The sequence below is a fragment of the Silene latifolia genome, chromosome Y, assembly GCF_048544455.1.
Source record: "Silene latifolia isolate original U9 population chromosome Y, ASM4854445v1, whole genome shotgun sequence".
In the NCBI taxonomy this organism is placed as follows: Eukaryota; Viridiplantae; Streptophyta; class Magnoliopsida; order Caryophyllales; family Caryophyllaceae; genus Silene; species Silene latifolia.
Window position 1 is genome coordinate 269,418,744 of NC_133538.1, and position 15,277 is coordinate 269,434,020.

The following is a 15,277-nucleotide window of genomic DNA, read 5'->3' on the forward strand; positions in this document are numbered from 1 at the left end:
CGAAGATGACCCGACATGAACCGTAATCAACCCGAACCCATCCCTGACTCGACACAACCCGAACCCAAAATTATCCGACACTTAACCGACCTGAGTGACTCAATTTACATCTCTAACTATTTGACCCGTTTTAAATTTAGGACGAATATTACCGGTCTTAAATAACTATTTGTGTATTAATAATAATATGATATGATGACTAGTTTGATACGGAGTAGTGAGTACTAGTGTCGTGGGACGCACTTAATGACTTTATTCACATAGTTACCGATACAGTTCATATGGTCCATGACATTTAATACACTCACGCACCAAACGTCATCGATCCTTGCGAATTCTGCATCTCGCCACTTACCTCGCCGCAACTCAACCACCACTGGATCTCGCCACAACCAGACCTCACCCAGTTTCCCATACCGCACCTTATCTAGACCACGACAAGTCGCGCTTGCAGGAGGCCCAAAACGACGAACGAATGTACGTAAGGTCACTTTTTTCCCACTTTGTTGTAATTTCTAAATTTTATCCTACTGTATTAGTTATTTGACATTATTATACATCATTTATCCTGAATATTTGGGTAATTTTATAGATTAATTGAGTAATATTGTCATCATATGGTGCTAGGGTTTATGCAATTTGGGGTCTTTTATTGAAAATCGTATTTGTTGATTATTTCTGCTGTTTATGCGATTATGATATATTAAGACTAATATGCTGATTGAATAGATAAATCGTGAGTTGGGTTTCGTTATTGTTTTATACTGTTCGTGATTACGAATTGTTTGGGATTTTTGTTAACTTGTGGTTTACTGTGCTCTTAATGATAGTAATGTTCGTTGTTTGGGTAAATTGAGATTTGTTTTCACCATGCTCTTGTTCCTTCAAGAAACCTAAACCTGTCTCATTAGGTCTCTTCAAAGTGAATGACCTTGTTATATCATAAGTAATTTTGTATGCCTTAATTTCTCGTTATTTTAGATTCCTCCATCAAGAAACCCATATCATATGTTCTCATAGAAGAAGACAAATGCAAGAGTAACTTTATTGTAGCTTCATAATCAATCTCATACCATGAACCACGGTAGTCAATTCGAAAACAATTGAAGGAGTTAAATGATTTTTCACAAACTTGTGATAATAATGAGCTGCTTATTTCTGTAATTGATGAAAGGGGGTGTGTTAATTCTTCTTTATTGCTTGTAATGTTTTTTATTTCATTTTTTATCTAAGTTTTCTTCTGCATATTTTCTCTTCCTCAATCTGTAACTTTCTATAATTCAAAGAATCAATGATGTATAATGAAGAATAGTGTATAATTGTGTCCCTCCTTTTGCCCATCCTGTTCACAAATGCTTTTATCATAGTCATTATGCTATCATTGCCCAATGGAAGAAATGTAATTGAGCCTATAAGTTACCATCTTGAGCTAAATATGAGACACTGGCCTATATGTTAATACGTGGCATCTAATTATGCTTTTATTTTGAAGCTTAAAGGTTCACTACACAATAAGGAAATGCTTACTACCAAATTGGATTGCAAGGTTCAAAACATCAAAATTTGGTATGCAAAATGGATGGCCTACCATTATTACCCTTAATCTTTTAACTACAACTCACTCTATCAAAATGACATTGTCCCCACTCTTCTTAATTAAAGATGTAGGGTACTAATTTTACTTCTTATTTTTTAAATGTTAGCAAAATGGAAAATAGGACAATGAAAGTGGAATGCAAGGAGTACCTGACAATCCTGATATGCATTCACCAACTTTTCTATAAATTTACTAATAAACTTCTAGTTTTTCTGAATTTTTGTTTGCTATCACTCGTATCTTTTTGTTTTTTTTTCTATATACTTATGTTTCACTTTGATTCCCTTTCTTGTCAGATTCGTGCTTAGCATGGCTAGCTATTCTTCTTGGATGAATCGATCACTCAAAGCGCAAGGTACATATCACTTCATATGTTACATTGATCTTGCTGATCCTTTTGACTGAGATGGACTTTTGGTGTATCTATGTTACTTGAAGAAAGCAATATGTCAATGAGTTATCTGGGTTATAGTTTCTTTAGAGTCCATTTAATAAAGTTCTACAAACACTGGTGCATGTGTTTTGAGCATCTTCTTTCCTCCCTAAAACATGTTGTCGTTATTAACTATTACAGGAGGACTAATAAGAATGGGTCTAGGTGCAAGGTGATGTTTGTATATGTTGTATGCAGACTGCCAAGAATGTTAACCATCTATCTTTTTTGCTGCAGTTCTATTCGGCAGAAGTGTTTGGCTTTGGTGAAATATTAGGAACGCGCATGTTCCTTGGGATTGATGTATAAGAAAGTGCTTCGGATTTAGACTAAAAGGGAAGGTGATCATTGTGGTATGTTGGATATGATAACTGGAAATGAATGCACGATGGTGAGTTTGCTTTGCTTGGCAGACTGCATGTGGTCATTTCGAGGATTAAGCTAAAAATCAAGACGTGCCTTAGATTGTTCACTCTATTTAAGGTTGCAAGTTGTAACTTAATGCTATTACAATTGTTATATTAATAAAGAATACAGGCTTATAAAAAACTTTGTATTATTTTTGGAATGAAATAATAATAATTATTATTATTTTTTGACACAGTGAACTGAATTATTTGTCTTTTACAAAAGTGTTGCGTTGTCTATAGAAAAAATGTTGCGTTCTCAACATCAAAAGTGTTGCCTTATTCAATTAATAAATGTTGCAAATGATTATGAAAGTGTTGCATTTTAAATGATGAAAGTGTTGCAACTGCTTATATAAGTGTTGCCGGAAAAAAGTGTTGCATTCCCAAAAAAAGTGCAACACTTTAACAAAGTGTTGCTTTTGATGATAAAGTGTTGCACTAAGTGTTGCATTGGGCTATTGCAACGGAGCTTTAGGTAGCACTTCTTAAAATGTTGCCTAAAGTATAATGCAACATTTCTAAGATATTTGGCAACACTTTAGTGGTGTTGCTATAGTTTCATTTTGTAGTAGTGGGATAACCCTTGACCCCTCGGAAAGACGGCAGTTCATCGACCTCCTACACGAATACAAGGATATATTCGCTTGGTCCTACAAAGACATGCCTGGGATCGACAGAGATTGCAGAACACAGGATACCCATTAAACCCGGAGCTAAACCCGTGAAACAATAGCTGCGCCGAATGCGCCCTGAATGGGCCCTTAAAATCAAAGAAGAGGTAGACAAGAATTTCAGAGCTGGATTCATCAAAGTGTCAGAATATTCTGACTGGGTGGCCAACATTATTACCGTACCGAAGAAAGACGGTAGAATTCGGGTTTGCGTCGACTTTTGGGATCTAAACAAAGCAAGTCGAAAAGACGAATACCCTCTGCCACACGTTGACATCTTGTTGGACAACACCGTCGAGCGTGCCCTGGTATCATTTATGGATGGGTATGTGGGGTACAACCAGATCAAAATGGCTGAGGAAGACATGCATATGACTGCATTTACTACACAGTGGGGTACATACTGCTAAACTGTCATGCCCTTCGGCCTAATCAACGCCGGAGCAACTTATCAAAGACCCGCCACCATACTCCTACATGATATGATGCTCAAGGAAGTAGAGGTATATGTCGTTGACATGATTGTCAAATCAAAAGAGCGGGACGGCCATATCTGCGCCCATCGAAAATTCTTCGCTCGCCTTCGAAAATACAACATGAGACTAAATCCTCAGATGTGTGCATTCGGGGTCACCTCCGGAAAACTCCTGGCACACGTCGTCAGTAAAAAGGGCATCGAGATTGATCCTACCTAAATTAAGGCTCTTCAATAAATGCCTCGGCCTAAGAACGAGAAGGAGATTCGGGGATTTCTCGGTCAAGTCCAATACATCAGCCGTTTCATGGCCAAACTCACTATGATATTTGAACCAATCTTCAAGAAGCTTCGCGCCTCCGATCACACCGATTGGGATGACGACTGTCAAAGGGCCTTCGACAGGATAAAGGAAATCTTATCCAAACCCCATGTCCTCATGCCACCTCAACAAGGAATTCCCTTATCCCTATATCTAACTGTCACCGACACAGCCATGGGAGCAATGCTAGCACAAACAGTCGACGGCGAAGAACGAGCCATTTACTATATCAGCAAAAAGTTCATCGAGTATGAGACAAGGTACATCCAACGGGAAAATACATGCCTTGCCCTGATCTGGTCAACAAAGAAGCTGCGACACTACATTCTCAGCTACACGGTTCACATCTATTCTAAGATGAACCCAGTCAAATACATCTTCGAAAAACCCGTACTAAACCGAAGGATGTCTAGATGGACACTCATGCTATCTGAATTTGATCTAAAATTCGTACCCTTCAAGGTTATCAAGGGATAGGCAGTCACCAATTTCCTAGCATAAAACCTTGTCGATGAGGATCGAACGACCGACACATGGTCACTTCTTGACGAAGACATCCTTTGTGCCGACTCCGCCGCATGGGACCTATACTTCGACGGTGCATCAAATCTGAGAGGCTTCGGGGTAGGAATCCTTTTAATATCACCAGAGGGAGAACATTTTCCAATCTCAGTCAAGTTGGACTTCGCCGTCACCAACAATGCTGCCAAATACGAAGCATGCCTCATCGGCCTACTGGTAGCCATAAAACTTGGCATCAAGAGAATGAGGGTCCACGGCGATTCCTCCCTCATCATTAATCAGGTGTCTGGATCATGGAAAATCCGAAGCACCGGCTTAGCACCCTACCGAGCAAAAATCAATCAGGAGGCCGAGTTCTTCGACCAAGTCGACTACTTCCACTTGCCACGGGAGGAAAATCAATTTGCTGATGCCCTGGCAAAACTTGTCGCGCTCGTCAAAATACCTGACGACAAGACATCGATGCCCTTAATTGTCGAAAGAAGGAGCGAGCCAGCTCACATCTGCGCCATCAACAACGACGAGGAAAACAATGTCGAACCTTGTTACCAAGCCATCCTCAACTACAAAGCCAAAAACGAATTCCCTCCCAACTCTGATACAAGTGGACAAAGAGCCATTCGTTTACTTGCATCACAACTCATGATAAACCAAGAACAACTATACAAAAGAACACCCTAAGGGATCTTCTCCTTTGCATTGACCACCACAACATGGGAGAGGTCGACGACGGAGAATGCAACCCTCACATGAGTGTAATGATGCTGACCCGAAAAATCATGCGGTCAGGCTACTACTGGACCACCATGGAACCCAATCGTAGAAACTACGTCAAACAATGCCACAATTGCCAAATCTTGGCCAACATACAACACATACCACCATCCCTTTTATACACCATGACATCACCCATGCCATTCTCGACCTGGGGCATCGACATCATCGGGAAGGTCAAACCGGTGGGCACCAAATGGGCGGAAGCACAGTCCTATGCAGTCTTGACAGCCAAACAAGTGGCCAGGTTCATCCAGGACAACATCGTCTGCAGATATGGGGTACCCCATGAAATCATCAGCGACCAAGGCTCCCACTTCCGGGCGGAAACAAAAGCCTTGCTGGACAAATACAAAATCAAGCGACATCGGTAATCTCCCTATCGTCCCCAAACCAATGCAGCGGTAGAGGCAGAAAACAAAACTCTTGTCACCATCATCAAGAAGATGCAAGATAATTACCGCGATTGGCCGAGCAAACTCCCATTCGCGCTCTGGGGATACCGAACCTCCATTCGAACACCCAAACCCTTGTACCTAGCATACAGTATGGAGGCGGTTCAACCAGTAGAGTTGGAGGTCCCATCTCTACGTATCCTGCTGGAGAGTCAAGTTCCCGAGGCGGAGTGGACCCGCCGAAGGTTCGAACAACTCACGCTTCTAGACGAATAACGACTCAACGCCTTGAACAACGTCCAGCTATACCACCGACGTATACAACGGGCATTCAACAAAAAGGTCAAACCCAGAAATATCAAAGAAGGCGACTTGGTCCTCAAGTCGGTTCGTGCACCACTACCCATCAAACCGAGGGGGAAATTCAAACCCAATTGGGCCGGGCCATACCTGGTCAAGAAAATACTTTCGGGGGGCGCAGTGAGATCCTTGAACCCTGATAGCCAAACCCGGCCAACCTAGACCAACTCAAGAAATACTACCCTTGAACCCTGATAGCCAAAAACCTTACCCTAGTTTTACAACTAGTAACCACAATATCCCTTTCAAGTCAAGTTCCTCAACGCGTTCTGATTAGAAATTACATGTTTTATCGAGTTTAAGTTGCGGCACCTTGCCACGTTTCAAACGACCTTTGATCTGTCAAAGGCTACATCCATTTGCACTCATACAAAAACACCTGAACTATGAGCATGGTTTGATTTCGCCTTTTCAAGTGGATACGTAGGCAGTCCTTTCTTACACAGGAAGGATACGACCACAAACCCAAATAAAACCTTAAAAAATATTTCGAACTACGATCATGGTTTGATTACACCTTTTTAGGTGGATACGTAGGCAGTCCTTTCTTACACAAGAAGGATACAACCATCCCCACATACCAAATAAAACACCCATATCAACTCAAAAAAAAAGAAAAGGGAAAAACATTCATCTTTCCCTCAAAAACACAAAAAAGAAGCCTTTCTCCCTTCCCACAAAAATCTCATTTCCCAAGTGCAATGTTTGGGACAATTCAAACCGAATTGCCTTTATAAAATGGATGAAAGAAACAAGCGTTCACAACTATTTTAACACAAGCAATCCTCTTATTTAATTAATAATCGGAAGGATTACAAATTTGACAACAAATAAACCTAAGAAAGTCCACAACTTGTAAAAGCTAGAATGTCGACTAAGACATCTCACCTAGTAAAACTAACACAAAATACACAATACATAGCTAGTACGACATAATAAATACTCACAACACTAATACAACATAATAATAAAACGGCAAATGGAGGTATTCATTCTTCCATTCTACACTTGCCTTTCCCACGGGGTACATCTTCCCCTTGTTCTTCTTGCTGGCCCGCCTAGCATGGACTTCCACTTCGGAACGGATCCTCAACGGATATATAACGGCGACGGCCTCTGGTCTCTTGCAAGACCCATACTCGGCCCAAGACGAGCCCATACACGACCCACTATCTCTTTGGGACCTAAGCTTCTCCTCTTTGGTGGCCTCATTACATCCGGGCTAACATCATCGCCAAAATCGTCAAAAAAGGCACGGTTGGCCTTACCAACCTCTCTATACTTCAAGTCGACAACCTCGTCCTTACGAGATTTGGACCTTTCTTCCAAAGTTTGAGCTCTTGACCACTTGACATAAGTGGGAGTCACCCATGTCGTGGCAAGGGGTTTGGTACTTCCCAAGTCGGCCGAGTGGCCCACCACCTTTCGAAGACCTCCACAAGCTCGGAGTTTCGAAAAACACTCTCTTGGACGAGAGTATCTTGAGCGGGCACCTTTTTTTGACGCCCCATTTGCCTCATAAGCCTTTTGGGATAGATGAAGGAAGCAACCTTCAAACCCACCACCATCAAAGAAACAGACCTAACAGCCGATGGGGGCAACCCCGTGAAGGACCTCAAGTGCCACCATGGAACCACCCAACGGATATAAGGACCACCCTCCTCCACTAATCTTGAGGTCCAATAGGCCTTGGTGGATGCAAAACTATCCGAGTACAACTTCTTCCTCATAGTAAGATGACAGAAGGAGTAAGAAGTAGAATCGGTCGGAGGCTCTAAATACCTTAGCCTCTCCAAGAGCCACACTTGGAGGATCCTTGGAGATCCGAACAAGGGAGCGTCTCCACAAGAGCACTTTTTATCCAAAGCATCGATGATCTCGCCAAGCACGAACCATGATGGATCCCTACTATGCTCCATTTGCTCAACTATATGCACAATGGGTCATACTACCATAACACTTTGACCCCTCCTTATTCAAGGTATCGATAAGGAGGTATGCATGCACCAGGCGAAAGGCAAGAGCTCTTCTCCTAGCCATCTCCGAAACATTCACATCCAACCGGTTTGAGAAAATGTTGATAAGAGCCAACATATCAACACCATAGGGAGCAAGGAGAAAGTTCACTTGACTTGTTGACAAGCCGAACATTGAACAAAACTTCTCTTTGTAACACAACCGAGTCTGGGGAAGCACTGGAGTGGAACCCGACCATCCACCAATGGTGCCTACTTCTTCGGCAAGAGGAAAAATTTCAACTTCCGGGAAAACGAAAACATGATGTTTCGAATCCCATAACCGAGAGCATGCTTCAAGGAACGAGGATGGCACCTTGACTTGACGAAGTACCAACAATTGACCAACTCCCATTACAAAGAGTTGATATTTCTCGGGAGGCGACAAATCCCGATACCAATGTCGCAACCTATTTCGAAAGCATCCATGAATTATTTTGTGGAAGAAGAAGAAAGGTTTTCGTAGAGATGTTTTTCGTGTTTCGTATGATGAATCAATGAAGCACAAACGTCCCTATTTATAAAAAACAATCAGCGCTTTTTTTCGAAAAAATGGGAAGCTCCCTTCCGTCGCCCACGGCCTCACGCCTTTTTGGGCTGGTCCTCAGAATACGCACCTTGATTTGTCCTTATCAAGTTGTGTTTCATCCTGACACCTAAATCCTCCCGCCACAGGGCTCGCGCCTCTTCGGGCCTATCCAGGAATTTTTGTGTTTTCTCACATTCACATTCGTTGTTTTCGCGTTTTAAGAAATCCGGCACGGTTTCCATGACGCAGCTTTAAACATATGGGTTTTTTCTCTTCTTTTTTAGTGGGGAAGGCTAGTCCCCCTGATCCGCGACGGATTGTTTCCATGTCGGTCGATATTCCGAAAATTTTTCGCTTTTTCGCATTTTCCCCACAAAATTCGAGAATTGATAACACGACGTCAATTTTCTTCAAAAATTCAAGCTCTTACAAATCCGAGTCTTGATCTCACAAAGATCAAATCAAATACACTTGCAAAAATCCCTTTTGAAATTCCTCCGTGACGGTTTGAGTTTTAGTTTTTTCGACTTACAAATCAATTTTTAGCAAAGTTCGATGCAACTTAATTCAAACACGAGTTAATTGCTTAAAATTTCAAAGTTGATTTCTTTTGAAAAATCCAAACGTGACGACCTGTCGCGGAATATTCAAAATTTAAATTTAAAATTTTAACTTCGCGTCATCGTGGTTATTTTTGTTTTCATCAAATGCTTTTGCGTGTTTACGTTTATGCGTACGTGTTACTTGTTGCTTGTTTTCTACACTAACGATGCATGAGCAAATGAAAAGCAAAAAGGTAATCAGCAGCTGACCGCGCTTCTCCGAAACACAACATAGAAAAGCCAGACACAAATAAACCACAAACCAAAAACACATATATACAAACCGCCTCACGCAAAATGTAAATATGTACAAACAAAAGGCTAAAACATAGGCAAACAACTACAACTATTCAACGCCTCCTGGTGGGCCAGTCTCGGTCTCACGAGGAGTCACCGGCAAAGCAGACACCACCTCCTGCTCGGGCCCCCTATCCGGAAAACTCTCCAATGTCTCGTACTCCATCGTGACGCGAAGCTCCTCCGCGGCAGCCAACTAACCCCGAGAGAGGGAATATCCACATCTCGGCTCTGCAACCCGTCCTCACAACGCCTCAGCTCCCGGTCCCGACTAATAATCCCCAGCTCTTGTGCCTGGATCGTCAACCTCGATGCGTCCAACTCAGGACGGACCCGAGCAAGCTCCGCCAGATCCGCAGTACCCTGCAAAACACAATACAAGTCATTGAGATCTAAACGTGATAGGCAACACAAAAACACACAAAATAATCAACAAAAAGCACCTGCGCAAGCCGAGACTCCCTCGCAGCCAGGTCACCAGCAAGTGCCCTTCAGCGGTTAGCCATCCGCCGCAAAGCCTAATGACTTACGGTCGACCCTACAACCAGAAAAGTCCTTCAACACAACAAAAATGCAAGGCAAAATATAAACGGAGAGGAGTATTCAAATCAGAAAGTCACCCTCAGAAATGTCAGCCTGCACTCCATGCCAGCGTCGGTCACCTCAGTGGCCGCAGATTCTGGCAGACGCAACTGTAGCTCCTCACCACCCGGCCCCTGAAAGGTGGTCTGAGTCGGGAAAACTGGGGGTTGGGTCCTCATCAACGCGTCGACACCCTACAATATGGATCCACATCGAAGGTAACAAACTCTTCTATCAAAACGAGGCAATAAAAACAAAGAACAGAGGAAACCATACCTCAATCGGGTACCAGGCAAGCCTCGACAAGTGGAAGGTGTCGTTGTCGGCCTCCTGTAACAACAACTCCTCACCTCTGCGCCCGTGAAGGTGCTCGTCAACCTTAGCGGGCGTCGACTACTGGAACAACACCCTAGGCGGATCGACCGGCACCACAAAGGTCTCACAAAAACACTGACGAGCTAGACGCTCGCCCAGGTACCGAACCGGCTCGATCACCATCCCAATGTACAAACGCTCGGAACTGCGAGGTCGCAGACGCTCCCTGACAGCAGCCGGCACGCCTGTGTAGTGCTCCCAAGGCCACCCGATAAACTACACTCAAGTCAAAGCTAATCAACTAGCGGGGGGGGGGGTCTCTTGGCTACCTAGTCATCCTATCTCTATCCTTTTCTAAAAAAAAAAAAGAGATCAGAAGCAACGAATTACGTCACCAACTTGGAGGGCGTTCACCCGACACCTAAAGTCCTTGTAAGTCGACTTGGTCGACTTCGTCCGAGCTACCGTCCAAGCCCTCACAGCAGGGTAAGCCGAAGGAACGTCACCAGTCGTCCTCGAGCGCAAGGGGACGAAGTAAGCATACAACCAAGCCTGTAAAAAAACAGGTAAATCACAAATCAGCCAATTTTCAAAAATTGCCAAAATTCAAAATTAATCCAAAAATCAACCACAAAACAAGATCAAAACCAAAATCAATGTCAACAAAAAACACAAAAATGCTCGTACCTCCAAGATGAGGCCGGGACCAACCAAAGCGGGGGAACTCCCATCTCCCATCACCTCCGGACAAACTGCAGCATGCAGGTAATGGGTAAAACTCGCCAAAGTCGGTGTCACCCAGTCAAACTGACCTATGGCATCCAGGTTAGCAAGCAAAGGATGTACCTTGGTCGATAAGCGCTCACCCTTGTCACCAAAGTACGTGGTACCCAAGAAGTACAACAACCACAACCGCGCCTCCTGCGCGTCAGCCTCAGCCTCCAGACTCGCCAACGGCGTCGGAACAAAGCCCGCCACTTTCCCCCTGAAGTGGTCCCTCACATATGAGTTCGCGATTAGGAAAGGAATGATGTCAGTCGGCATAGGCAAAACCTTGCCGATCAAACCCGTAACCACGTCGGAAGACACTCTCTCCGGCGTCTCCGGGAACTCAACATGCATCTCGCCACAGGGAAGGCCTGATATCACGGCAAAGTCCTCCAAGGTGACACCAACCTCCCCAAACTCAATGTGGAATGACGACGTAGTGTCCCACTAACGGTCCAACATGGCACATATCAGACACAAGTTCGACCTAATCGAAGCCCGTTGAATGTCACGTCAAGCAGCCAAACGGCCCCATAGCTGACCTCTCTATCAACGCCCTCGTACCGGCCCGGAGAACGTCGTAGAAACCCAGATAAGTCGAGAAGCCTGAGAATGTCCTCATGGTAGCAATCTCCTGAAATTGGGAAACAAACAACATCAGAATACCTATTCAGGTCTGAAACAACAAAAACAGCAAATGCTCAACAAAGCGGAAAACTCACCAAGCCCTCGTGTGCACGGTAGGAGATGTGAGTGTTTAGCCGCAACATTAGTTGGCTACCGTCAAAGCCCTCAGCCCAAGCAGGCGCCGCCTGCAGGTTCAACCCCCGCGGAGCCGTAACCCGTCTAACATCCCAGCTTGTGACGAAGGCGTCATCCGCATCCTTCTCCACTCTCCGTCTTTTTCACCCACGAGACGAGGAGGAGGCCTCTCAACGACCCTAGCAACGTTCTGAAGCTCCCGTCTAGTGGACCGAGGACCCCTCCTCCAAGTGGAACTAACCCTCCGCCCAGAAGTACCGGCCTCAGACCCTATCTAAGCCCTTCTAGCACCAACAACCTCAACAACAGGCTCCTCCCGAGCCCCCGTGGCTACCTCAGCACCAACGGCCCCAACAACAGGCTCCTCACGAGCCTCCGTGGCTCCCTCGGCTCTAACGGCCTCGTCAGTAGGCCCCTCATCCTCGGAAACATTCTCTACCACCGCCTCAGACGCACTCGCCGGAGTGCTAACCGGCCTAGTCCCAAACACGACCTCTAAGGTCTCAGCGATGGACCCAGTGGGCCCAGAACACTCCCCTGCAATCAGGACAAAACAGAAAACGTCAGCCGAAATCTCGGCATTACGAGGGCACAAAATGAACAAATCCAAAGAAAAAAAAACCGCAAATGCAAAACAAAAACAAGGGTAAGCCCGCCCAAACCCAACGAAAAAAACGCTTAACAAAAACCGCACAAAAAAACGACCCGCCCTTCTTTTCAAGCAAAAGACGAGTCAAAACAACAACAAAAATTTTCAAAAATCACCCAACTCCTCAAGGCCCACACAAGACCCGCAAAACAACAACAAAAATTCCCGACACAAATCGGTATTTTTCATAGCTTAAAAAGGCAATTTTACGCAATTGAGGCACAAACAGGTCAAAAATTCAAAATACGACCACAACAAAGCAACTTGATTTAATCACGTCTCAAATTGACCTACACTACCGTTATGGTCCATCTCAAGGCAAACTGACTCAATTTGAGCCCAAGCGGACGCTTATTTCATTAGACATAAGACCGTCACAAAAAGGCGAAAACTCAAATTTTGCCTAGAACACCCAATGAAGGTTCAATATGGCAAAGCCAGTCTTCCCCGACTCCAATACAACCTACTGGGGCCCACAACTCAAGCAAAAAAACTTAGCATTTGCGAAATAAGACGGTTTTTTCGTCTCATTCACGTTTTTCGAGCCTAGGGAGCGGGAACGGGGACCAAAATTCAAACTAAAAGCACCAATATACTCCTAAACAGGTTTCTAACCTAATGCAATCATCAATTTCACTCGAAAGTGGACTAAACAAAAACGCCTAATTCAATTTTTGAAAGTTTAGGGTCTCGCCTTATTTCAATTAACCAAAAGATAAACAAATTCAAATTGATTCAAGAATATTTACATGCCATGAGAAGACATGATGACAATAGCACAAATGCAAGCGATAAAGCATGGTAAAAAATGGCGATATTTTGTGATTATCGTGTGTTGTGTCGAAGAAGACGATAGGAATGGGGAGCTTCCTATTCTCGCGTCTTTTTAAAGGAGATAGGGAAGCTCCCTTCATCTCTCAAATACGAAAACGAAGTAGGGAAATTCAAATTCGCTATTTTCACAAACTTTCAACGACGGCAATAAAAACCGTCATCTTTCAAATACAAAAGTCAATAGTGAAATTCAAATTCAATATTTTCACAAATTTTCAACAACGGCATTAAAAACTGTCATTTTTCAAACACAAAAACAAAATAGTGGAATTCAAATTCACTATTTTCACAAATTTTCAACGACGGCATTAAAAACCGTCATCTTTGAAATACAAAAATAAGGAGTGAAATTCAAATTCGCTATTTTCACAAATTTTCGACGACGACAATAAAAACCGTCATCTCTCAAAAACGAAAACGAAGTAGCGAAATTCAAATTCGCTATTTTCACAAACTTTCAACAACGGCAATAAAAACCGTCATCTTTCAAATACCAAAGTCTATAATAAAATTCAAATTCGCTATTTTCAAAAATTTTCAACAACGGCATTAAAAACCGCCATCTTTCAAATACAAAAATAAATAGTGATATTCAAATTCACTATTTTCACAAATTTTCAACGACGACATTAAAAACCGTCATGTTTCAAATATAAAAATAAATAGTAAAATTCAAATTCGCTATTTTCAAAAATTTTCAACGACGGCAATAATAACCGCCATCTCTCAAAAACGAAAACGAAGTAGCGAAATTCAAATTCGCTATTTTCACAAACTTTCAACGACGGCAATAAAAACCGTCATCTTTCAAATACAAAAATCAATAGTAAAGTTCTAATTCCCTAATCTTACAAGATTTTCAACGACATGTTCAAACCTCAAACAAACGACATTAAAAACCGCCAAACCTTCAAAGAGGGGTGGTGAAATTCACTACCCTTCACAAATCTCAAATCATGGGAAGTCGAAATTAAAATCGTCCTCCCCAAACACACTTTAGATGGCAGAATATACATTTGTCCTTCTTCCACAAAACAAATGGCAATAAAAACCGCTATCTCTCTTCGAGATTCAAGATCACTGCCGACCACGGGAATCAAGTTCACCAGCCTACCCCTTTCCGACGCCACATACATCTGATATAAATGCCGAGATTCCCCAATAGGATATCAGAGGCTTCCTCGCGGCGCCCGCTAACTCAAACAACTTCTCAAAATAGGCCCCTCTAATGCGGCTATTTCCCACAGTCGATCAATCGAGATTCAACACGGTTGGCGAGCCTCAAAATGCATCGCATTAAATGCGGCTAGCGAGCTCCTTCATATCCGCATCGCGGCTGGCGAGCCCCTTCATATGTGCACCGTGGCGGGCGAGCCCCTTTATATCCGCAACGCGGCTGGCGAGCCCCTTCATATCCGCAATGCGGCTGGCGAGCCCCTTTATATCCGCAAGGGGCTGGCGAGCCCCATCATATCCGCAACATGGCTGGTGAGCCTTTGTCCGCAAACAAGAAACGACTCAAGGACATATACTGAAGATGCCTCACGTATGAACCCTTCATATAGCTGGCGAGCTTTAGTACTCAGTCTAAGGGACTTTAAATGACCCGCACGGACATTCGACAGACTCAAAACTGTTCCCGACGACTGGTCCTTGATTCGTATCCCTGAGTCACCTTGGCGTCGCCCTTCCCGACGGCAGGTCCTTGGCCCGAATTCTTTCGGGCCGCCTCGACGTCACTTTGGTCTCCAGGTTGTAATCTTCGATTGACCTGGGGGCTATACTTTGACTTTCGCCCTTTCCAAGCCTTAGTCAAAGTGAGGGCTCTGTAGATACCCAAAATCTCTCAAGTCTCCAACAAACACCCAATGATTATCAGACTACAACATGCTTAGGAATCGCAGCGTTTAATCGACAGTTTTGTAAAACTATAAGTCGGAAAACTTAAAATGATTTCGAAAAAAC

At 43.6% G+C, this 15,277-nt stretch overlaps 1 long non-coding RNA gene across 3 annotated transcripts; it reads left to right on the forward strand.

Moving 5' to 3' along the window:
- The first annotated feature begins 235 nt into the window (after window positions 1–235).
- On the forward strand, window positions 236–2,621 carry LOC141633689 (uncharacterized). 3 transcript variants are annotated; one of them, XR_012538472.1, is made up of 4 exons: window positions 236–477; window positions 1,493–1,566; window positions 1,894–1,952; window positions 2,268–2,621. It is a non-coding gene; the product is annotated as an uncharacterized LOC141633689 (long non-coding RNA). The 3 variants fall into 3 exon arrangements; XR_012538473.1 differs by having other exon boundaries at window positions 1,500–1,566; XR_012538471.1 differs by lacking the exon at window positions 1,493–1,566.
- The last annotated feature ends 12,656 nt before the right edge of the window (window positions 2,622–15,277 follow it).